This window comes from Chrysochloris asiatica, unplaced genomic scaffold, assembly GCF_000296735.1.
Source record: "Chrysochloris asiatica unplaced genomic scaffold, ChrAsi1.0 scaffold00021, whole genome shotgun sequence".
Taxonomy (NCBI): Eukaryota; Metazoa; Chordata; class Mammalia; order Afrosoricida; family Chrysochloridae; genus Chrysochloris; species Chrysochloris asiatica.
Window position 1 is genome coordinate 25,174,525 of NW_006408539.1, and position 9,534 is coordinate 25,184,058.

Sequence of the window (9,534 nt, forward strand, 5' to 3'; positions counted from 1 at the left end):
TATGTCCTAAGTGGATTCTGGTTATAGGATTGCTGGAGAGAGGCCTGCTTATTCAGATTGAAAGACTTACACAGGTCCCTGCTGGGAGGTAATATATACTACAACTGGGATAGTAGCTTCCCAAGAAACCCAAGAGGCTGAAAATGTTAGTGGATAAAGTATGTCCCATAGGTCATGAACGGGATAAGCATCATAATTTGATTGAATATAAATAGAGTTTATAAGATGTGTTAAATATATAACTATTAGAAATGAGAGAATATATGCTGACGAGAGATAGAAGAATCCTGAAATAGCTAACATTCAAGATATACAAATAGATGATATGTAAGAATATACAAGGTGTTCTGGTAGCGTAGTAGTTATGAGCTGGGCTGCTAACCTTCAGGTCAGCAGTTTGAAACTACCAGCTGTTCCAAGGGAGAAGGACGAGGCTTCCTGCTCACATAAAGTTTCACAGTCTCGGAAACCCTATTCAGGGTCACTATAAGTTGGTACCAACTCCATGGCACATAACCGCCACCACCATAAGAATATTCCAAATATACAAATATCTATTCTGTGACCTCTAGAATCACTTTCTAAGTAGAGGATTTGGAGGATAGTGCAGTGAGACAGTAATTTCCCACACATCAGTCATTCCCTTAAGTCAAGAAATGAAAAACTCCACAAAAACAAATGTAACATTTATGGATTTAAACCATTTTCATCTAAGGAAGGAGCCCTTAACTTTAATTAGTTTATCAAGTACTAACCAATCAATTGGAAGGGCCAGTGGCACAAGCATAATTATGGTGATGTTGGAGAAAATGTGATCCAAGAGCAGAAATGGAAGAATGATGATAAATTTGAGTTTCAGAGAAGACGGTTCAGAAGTAGACAGACGTAACTCTGGGAGACATGCATGACTATGCTGAAGTTGGTCACATCAACAGATGATGTGGACCTGTTGATGTGGAGATATCAAGATGATGGCAGCATGACAGATTGCATAGCTTTGTATCTACTTACATGTTTTCATGAGCAGGGAAACTAATCAAAGAGATGAGGGTTGTACTACAAAAGTCATTGTGATTTCATTTAGTGAGATCAGTTTTTATAACATTAGAAAATTTTACAGTATTTTTATTGCATATAATTTTCTTTGCTAGGTAGTCCTCTTTGACACCATTAAGTAGCTGTGTTTCTAGCATATGTAATTCTTTGCACTGGAAACAACCCAGTTAAGTTGGAGTAAAGCTGTTTACTTTCAACATCTGTGTGCCCAGCATTCCTTGAAGATCTACATGAGTCTTGGCATCACTCTTTCCCTGGGTCTAGGAGCTTCTCAGCACAGGGATCGTAGGCCCAAAGATGCACCCAGCATCAAGCTCTTTTTTCTTGGTGGTAGTCAGGTCCCTCTTCCTCTTCTCACTTCTCGCTCCTTTGATCTCTTATCACATAAGCAGGCAACCACCAACAAGACCTTCCTTTATGTGGAATCATGACTGGGACCAGAGTCAGGATGTTGCTTTCACATCAGGGCTGATGACATCATTGGGGATGATTACAACTTTGTGTAACTGTCATATTACATCATGAGAAAATTGCCATGCTACTGGGAATCATGGCCCAGTAAGGTTGGCACACATATGGGGGAGAAACAATTCAATCTGTTACATCCAGTATATCCACTTAAATATCACATCCTGCAAAATTTACTTTATAAATATTTCTACAGAGTTTCCCCTGGGCTACATCCCACTCTGCTTTAATTTAGCATTTCAGCATTCATAACCTGAGATGTATCAAGAGTTTTATAACTGATGCCTTTCCCGTCATAGTCTTATATTCTCAAAATTATAGTCAACATTGTTACTAGTGTGATTTTTCTAAAATAAAAATGTGATCGTATACTCTCAACTCCATATTGAGATCATAACTCTCTGCCCCACTGAAAACTCACAAAAGATTCCTGTTTCTAACAAGATGAAGTCCAAGCTTCTTAGTAGGACTTACATGCTACCCCCCTCAATTACTTCATCCTTGCCTTTTGTGCTAATTTTTTTCTCTCTCTCTTTTTCTTTGTCCCTCTTGTATTGCAAGTTCCAGCAGTATTGAAAGACTTGCAGTTCCTTTCACATGGTATGTTTCATTCACCTACTGATGCTGTTCTCACTGTGAGAATCTTTTTTCTTCCACCTTCTTCTCCCCCATCTGTCTGGTAAATTCTATCAGCTTTCAGGCATGTCTAAAGCAGACATCGTGTGTTCTGAGAATGAGTCTTCTCATCTCCATGCTGCCCATGCAGTGGTATCAGCGAATGCTTCACCTTGCCCTGCTTCCGTTGGTTTTGAATTTATGATGTTCTAATTATCTATTCACTTTCTGGATCACCAGGCCCTGAAGGTAAGGACCGCATTATCTTCATCTTCATGCGCAGAGCACAATGGAAGTGTTAGAGATAGCTGATGACGGTCTCTAGTGCTTTTTGTGTGATATAGAAAATGCAGAGTGGTGCTGATTTGGTAGTTTCAGAGTTTCAGTGAAATTGACTAAAGTTTTGTAAATGCACCAAACAGGAGTACAAATAACAAATGGAAGGGAGCAATGGTAGCTCCCTGTACCTCACATGTGTCCTCAGACATTCTCTGCATGGCGTGCATTAAAGACAATACAGCCAGATGCTTCTCAGGAGAAGAAATAACTCCTGCTAGAAGTGACTTCATGGAGAGCCACGTAGCACCTGGACTGAGGAGAGACTTACCACAAATGCAGGAAACCACAAGGGCAGAGGTCAAGGACGCCCCCACTGAAGCGCAGGGAAACCATGGCAGAGACCTCCGCCAGAAACTCCATAGCAGGAGGTTCTCAATGCTTGTTGGGATGTGGTAGTAATTCTAAAGGATCTCTGAGATGAACCACCAGCTCTTGTGGTCTACAACATCAAGGTCCATGCTTATCAAGAATTCTCCAGGAACACATGGTCCAGGGCGTCTACTCCTATGTCTAGCTGCAGTTGCTCTCCAGAATGATGGTTCTTATTGCAGTTCTACATTCCAAACCTCACACATGGATTTCTCACTGACAAACTGACTCAATGCAAGACCTACAAGTCAATGACTTCCAGAGAAATGCATTTGCAAGACTTTGTGATGAACAAAGATCTGAGGAGAATCCAGTAGTGATACGTAAGTGTCTATGGACAAGCCAGCCCATCTTTGTCTTCACTTTCTCACACTAACTGTAGTTCCAGAACATCTTTTCTCAGAGCTATAATAACATACATTGCATTCTTTAGAGTGTGGGTTTGTTTGTATGGGGTCAAAAAAGAAACTGTGGATAACCCAAGGCCAGTGCCGTTGAGCTGACTATGACTCGTAGCAACCCTGGGAGACAGAGTGGAACTGCATCCTAGGGTCCCCAGGCTGTAATCTTTACAGAGCCAATTTCAGCATCTCTCTTCCACCGAGTGGCTGCTGGATTCAGACTGCTGACCTTTTAGTTACCAACCCAAATGCTTAGCCCACTGCTCCACCAAATATCCTTAAACAATAGAAGGAAATGGGGAATAGTCAGAAGCAAAAGGTTTTGCTGTTTTTGATCCTTTGGGGAGCATTGGCGGTACAGTGGATTAAGTATTGGCCTGCTAACCAAAAGATTGGCATTCGTGCCTGAGAAAGATGAGGCTGTCTGCGATCGATGTGAGTCAGAATCAACTCAATGACAATGAATTTGGTCTTTTGACAGCAATCCAAAACCAGAGGACCAGAGTAACTAACGGATGGTGGATTTCAGGAAGTAGCTCTCTGGGCCAGTGCCATAGGCAGAGTGAATGGAGTTGAGAAACATATTTCATGAGGGTGGAATTCGAATAGATCCAGAATTAAACTTTTGCATCAATTTTTTTCTTAAAATATCCTGTCCAGCTCTTCATCTGCACTCAGCTGCATTCACCAAGTACCTCATAGTGCTAGTGGTTCACAGAGTGTGTGTGTTCTGAATTTCTAACAAGATTACAAACTCCTTGGTATCTGGGACAATGTTTCATCCATCCTGTATCATTGTCACCTAGTACAGTAACTTACCCCTAGTAGGCACTCAGTAAGTGTTTGTTGTTTGATTGATAGCCTTGTGTTTCTTTGCTATTTCAAATTTCCCACTGAATGTGTGTGTAGTAGGACCTACCAAAGTGTCAGACTGAGAAAAATGGTCATCATAAAACAGTCCAAAATAGCCATGTAGCTGAATTGACAGTGAATGCCTTGAAAAATGTGCCATAAATTTATACTCCAAGAACATATATCATCAAGTGCGACGTGTTCTTTTTGTGAAATGTGAAAAGAAAGAAGTTGTCTTCTTTAAAATGCTCTTGTAATTCTGAGTTTCCAAGGCTAGACCAACAGAAATATATAGAAAATGTGTTGGACCAAAGGAAATGAAATGGAATGTAAAAAGCTCCACCTCCAATTGTAATTTACCGTATGTGAAATTGAACAATCACCATTGTTGTGGTTATTGTTAAATGCCATCAATTTGGTCCCATTTCATAGCCACCTGGTATTGAGTTTCCAAGGAGCAAGTGGTGGGCTTCAACTGCCGAATTTGTAGTTAGTAGCCCAGTGTTTATCCTAAAATACCACATTAAGACTCCATAGGAAAGATTGTCAGACCAAACCCACTGCTGTTGGGTCAATTCCCACAAATAGCAGTCCTTGAGGACAGAGTAGAATTGTCTCAGAGTGGTTCCAAGGCTGTAATCTTTAGGTAAGCAGATCACTACTATCTTTTTCCCTTGGAGTACTGGTGAGTGTGACCTGTTGACCTTTTGGTTAGCAGCTTCATGCTTAACCCACGGTACCCGCTGATACTAAATACTTAAAGAAGTTGAATATAGATTTTACTCATTAACTGAATCTTAATTTGTAACTAGAAATGAGTTGGTTGTATGTATAAAGTATACATGTTGAATTTGTTTTGTGTCTCAAACATATTTGATACTTGGTATTTTCTCCATGAAAGTTTTTATTTGTTTTAAATTTGTCCATTATTGTTTTAATTGCCTTAATTATATTTTAATTGCAGTAGAAACATATATAGTAAAGCAGTTTGCATCTCAATAGGTTTTTCAATGCAACTCAGTAACACTGATTGTGTTCATCGTGTAATGCAACTGTCACCACTACCTCCCATGGGGTCTTTAAAGCCATGAACTACATTGACATGAAAACTCCATCTTGAATGATGAAAACGTGCATGTAATATGTAATCATTTTTGTTTTGGTTTTAAAGCCAGATATATGTTGGAGTGGAGTCCTGAGATGGTGCTGTGAGATAATGCACTGGACAGAAAGGCCAGTTTGAACCTCAAGATCAGTGGTTCAAATTCACCAGCCACTCATCGAAAACCCTATACAGGGTCGCTATGAATTGGAACTGACTCGATGACACTTAACAACATATGATGGAATGCTTTTTTGCCTGATTGTATGACAGAAAAATAACATTTATATCAGCCTACAAATCATATCTATACTGGTATTGTTAATCTAGAAGAGGGGTTGTTGTTGTTAATTGCTGTCAAGTTGGTCCTGACTCATAATGACAGGTATAGGGTTTCCAAGGAGCACGTAGTGAGGTTGAACCATCGACCTTGTGGTTCAAATTACCTTGTGGTCCAGTGCTTATCCTACAGTGCCACACCAGGACTCCAGAACAGGGGTGGGGAACATCTCTTCTGCCAAAATTTATAACATTATTCTTGGGCCATGCAAAATTATCAACTTAAAAAAATTTCCGCTATATTTGGTCAAACATTTTTAATTAAGTATGATAGCATAGTGGTTACGAATTGGGCTGCTAACCTCAAGGTCAGCAGTTCGAAACTACCAACCATTCCACAGGAGAAAGATGAGGCAGTCTGCTCCCATAAAGATTTACAGCCTCAGAAACCCTGTGTAGGGTCACTGTGAGTTGGAACTGACTCCATTGTACTTAACAACAAAACAACAACAATGTGAACCATACTCCACTGCACTTAACAATGACAACAATGTGAGGGCTAGAATTGCAGTTGTCTTTACAGGGCCAGAACCAAATGATATTGCTGGTCTTATATGGTCTGTAGGCTGGATGTTCCATAGTCCTGATATAGAAAAAAGTCATTATATAGAAAATAGTCACAGCAAGGAACTTAGCCTGTATGTCCAATAACAGCTGGTCATTAGTGCACTGGCAGATTTGTCCATCATTGTTGGTATAGATTGTATGTTGTTTTAGAAAAGATAGCAACAAGTTAACTGAGTTTTTCTTTTTTTTTTCTTCAATTTCCCCAAAATTGATTTATGGGGAAAAATCCTAACCTGGATAGAGTATCAGATGCTAGGAAACCATTGAACATGAAGGTATAGTTAGTAGTCAAGGATAGCTTAGGGGTTACATGTTGGGCAGCTTACTACAAGGATAGCAGTTTGAATCCACCAGCTACTTCGTGGGAGAAAGTGAGACTTTCTGCTCCCATAGATTTACAGCATTGGAAACCCTATACAGAGTCATTCTGAGTTGGAACCAACTCAGCAGTACACTTCCACCACCACCATTGCCACAGTTAGAAATTAGGGTAGTTTAGCTCATGGTAATTGGCATATGGGGGATTATAACTTGCATTCCAGCTATTTAAACTGAAATATACTCAATCAGATTGGACATATTGCGAGCAGAAGACCTCTTTCCCCGGAAATAAGATGGAGAAAGCTTTGGAGAATGGTCTCGGTGAGTTGTCTTTCTCTGGATTTTGATGACTTCACTACTTCTTCCATAATTCCTCAGTGCTTTGGCCATTTTCTGGGAGGTCATGGTCTTCCACTGGCCTATTCTTTTCCCCCCAAATTCTGCATGTCTTTCTTTTTTTTTTAAATATACAAATTCCATGATGCCTTTGGTTTTATCTACCCACAGAATATAAGAATACAAGAAGTCACCTTGGGATTGCACAGGGATTGACGAAGGTGTTCAGCTGGATCTTCTTCCTGCCTTTTTGCTGGGAACCAGCAGGTTGAACTACATGGTTTTCAGTGATAGTCTGCAGCGACGGATGAATATTTCCTTCAAAATAGCAATCTGCAGGATTGTTGGTTATGGTTTTCTGTTTATAGCCAGGTTTCTGTGCAGACAACACTCTATAACAACTGAATAATCCTCTGACTTAAGGACAATGGTTGTGATCCGCTGACTGCTGACTGAATGTTGCCTCCATACATCAAAACCATCTTCACAATCTTGACCCAGCTTGTCTTGTTCAAAATAAGTATGCTGGATTAAGAAATTCTGTCCATCACAGTCCCACCTGGCATACACATGCACCAGGCAGAAGGGGACTTCCTCATTTCTGAAACACACCTCTGCATCTCCTTTAACATACTTAATATTTGGTGAGGCATATCATCATGTTGTTGTTGCTATTAAGTGATGCCAAGTTCATTCTGACTCATTACAACCTTGTATAGAGTTTCCAAGAAGTGGGTAGTGAGTTTGAACCATTGACCTTGCAGTTCAAACCTACCTTGGGGTCCAGTGCTCATCCTTATAGTGCCACACCAGGACTCCTATACTTATGCTAATGGGGTAAAAACCATGAAGAGATTGATGATGAGTCAGGAAAGTTTTCTGCAGTGATTAATGCCACATGGCAGATGATTTAAGGAGCTAACGAAGGGGGAAAGAGGAGAGGTTTGGTCTTCTATTGTATAAAAGATTCACAATTGTTCTTTGTAAATTCATATTAAATGTATAGAATAATGATGAGAAAAGTTAAACAAAGATAAACTTTGGGCACAATAAGAAAGTTCTACTAGTACTTGCAGAATGGCTCATGCAGCAGTAAATGTTAGAATATAAGCTACATGATACATGACTATGAATACTGTAGAAAAGATATTTGTTTGGGAAGTAATATTAGATGATTTCTGATTTCCCATCTAACCAGGGCTTCAAACCAATTATTCAAGTTTCACCTGCTGCTGAGAGGTTACATCTCGAGTCCAGATATACTGAATCAGAATTTTCACTGTAACAAGCTTCCCAGGTGATCCTTATGTTTCTTCTGCACATTATATTCATAATGCACATTTCATATGCAAATGAATCACCAGGGGGATCTGTGAGAATTAACTGGGGAACTTATTACAATATAGATTCTGATTCAGTATATCTGGAGTGGAATTTCTCAGCAAGGGATCAAACCAGAATGAACCAGTTCAATGCCCTGCACTTAACTATTAGATTCTAGTTTAACTAATCATAATTCACCATCGTTAAAGAGTTTCTCTGTTGCTTAGATTAGACTAGACGTCTAAGGGGCAAAAGCAGGTAGTTTGTTAATGGTAATACTATTGGAAAAAGTCAACTTGATCAATGATGGGCTATTCCAGGTACAAGTCTTGTCCTACAGATGTTTTGATAAGGCAGGTGAAAGCATGGCTAATTGACAAGTATCAGGATTTGAGACAAGTTCTACAGCATCTGACAGAAGAATCAAAGAAAGTCCTTGGTGTCAACAATGGCCTGATTTATGTCTAGATGGAGGAGACTCTAATACAGGAAGTCCCATGCCTATTTGGCCTAATCATGCCTATTTGGCTCTGAAACAGATCCTTATTGTCAGGAAGAATAAAGACATCTTTAAACAAGTTCATATCTTCATGAAGAGAGATAGTTTCAATCTCTTATCTTTCTCTGTTGAATATGGAATTGAGATTCTGGCATAAGCTTGTGTGTAGAACTGAACCATTAACTAGAAAGAACTGTGGATTTTGTGTTCTCTTGTCCTGGTAGTCTTACCACTCTACCAAGAGAAAGACACACATTTAGAGTATAATTATTTTATTTGGACTATATAATTTTATTTAAATGTTTTGTTTCTTCAGTACAATTTTATTTCAGACTGTGAACATTACAAAGTCTAGGTAAGAAGAGGCATAGGGCTTTGTTGTTAAATGTAGATGCGTCCAAATGAAATAGGTCTCATCTTTAGCATTTTCTCTTGTTTCATTGAAGGAGCTCTCATAGTAGCATAACTGCTGACACTAAGTTCAGCAGTTTGAATTCACTAGCTGATCTGAGGGAGAAAGATGAGGCTTTTTGCTCCGCTAAATATTTACAGCCTCACAATCCCCTGTGTGGCTCGAAGGCAAGCAGTAGAGACAGCAAGTTTCATTGGACACATGTCTTTAGGTCTATGGTCAAGTTGAATGCATTTAATAAGAAAGGTAGTTTTCATTAGTGTTTGTCAAAGTGAACTTCTGACTTCCTGAATGGTGGGACAATTTCTTATGTGATTCAGAAGCATATTCTGCTACTTGTGCCATTGAACTGGTTCTTATTCATAGTGCTCCTGAATAGGGTTTCCATGGATATAAATCTTTCTCAAACTGGTGGATTCTAATTACTAAACTTTCAGTTATCAGTCCAACAGGTAACCCACTATGCTAGTTGAATTAAATATTTTGTTGTATCTAATTTCATTGACTTTTTCAAAGACTTCATTTTTCTTGTATC

The 9,534-nt window shown here is 39.3% G+C and overlaps 1 pseudogene; it reads right to left on the bottom strand.

Annotated features, from left to right (window-relative positions):
• Positions 1 to 6,586: 6,586 nt before the first annotated feature.
• LOC102811829 lies at positions 6,587 to 7,234 on the bottom strand (annotated as a pseudogene).
• Between the last annotated feature and the right edge of the window lie 2,300 nt (positions 7,235 to 9,534).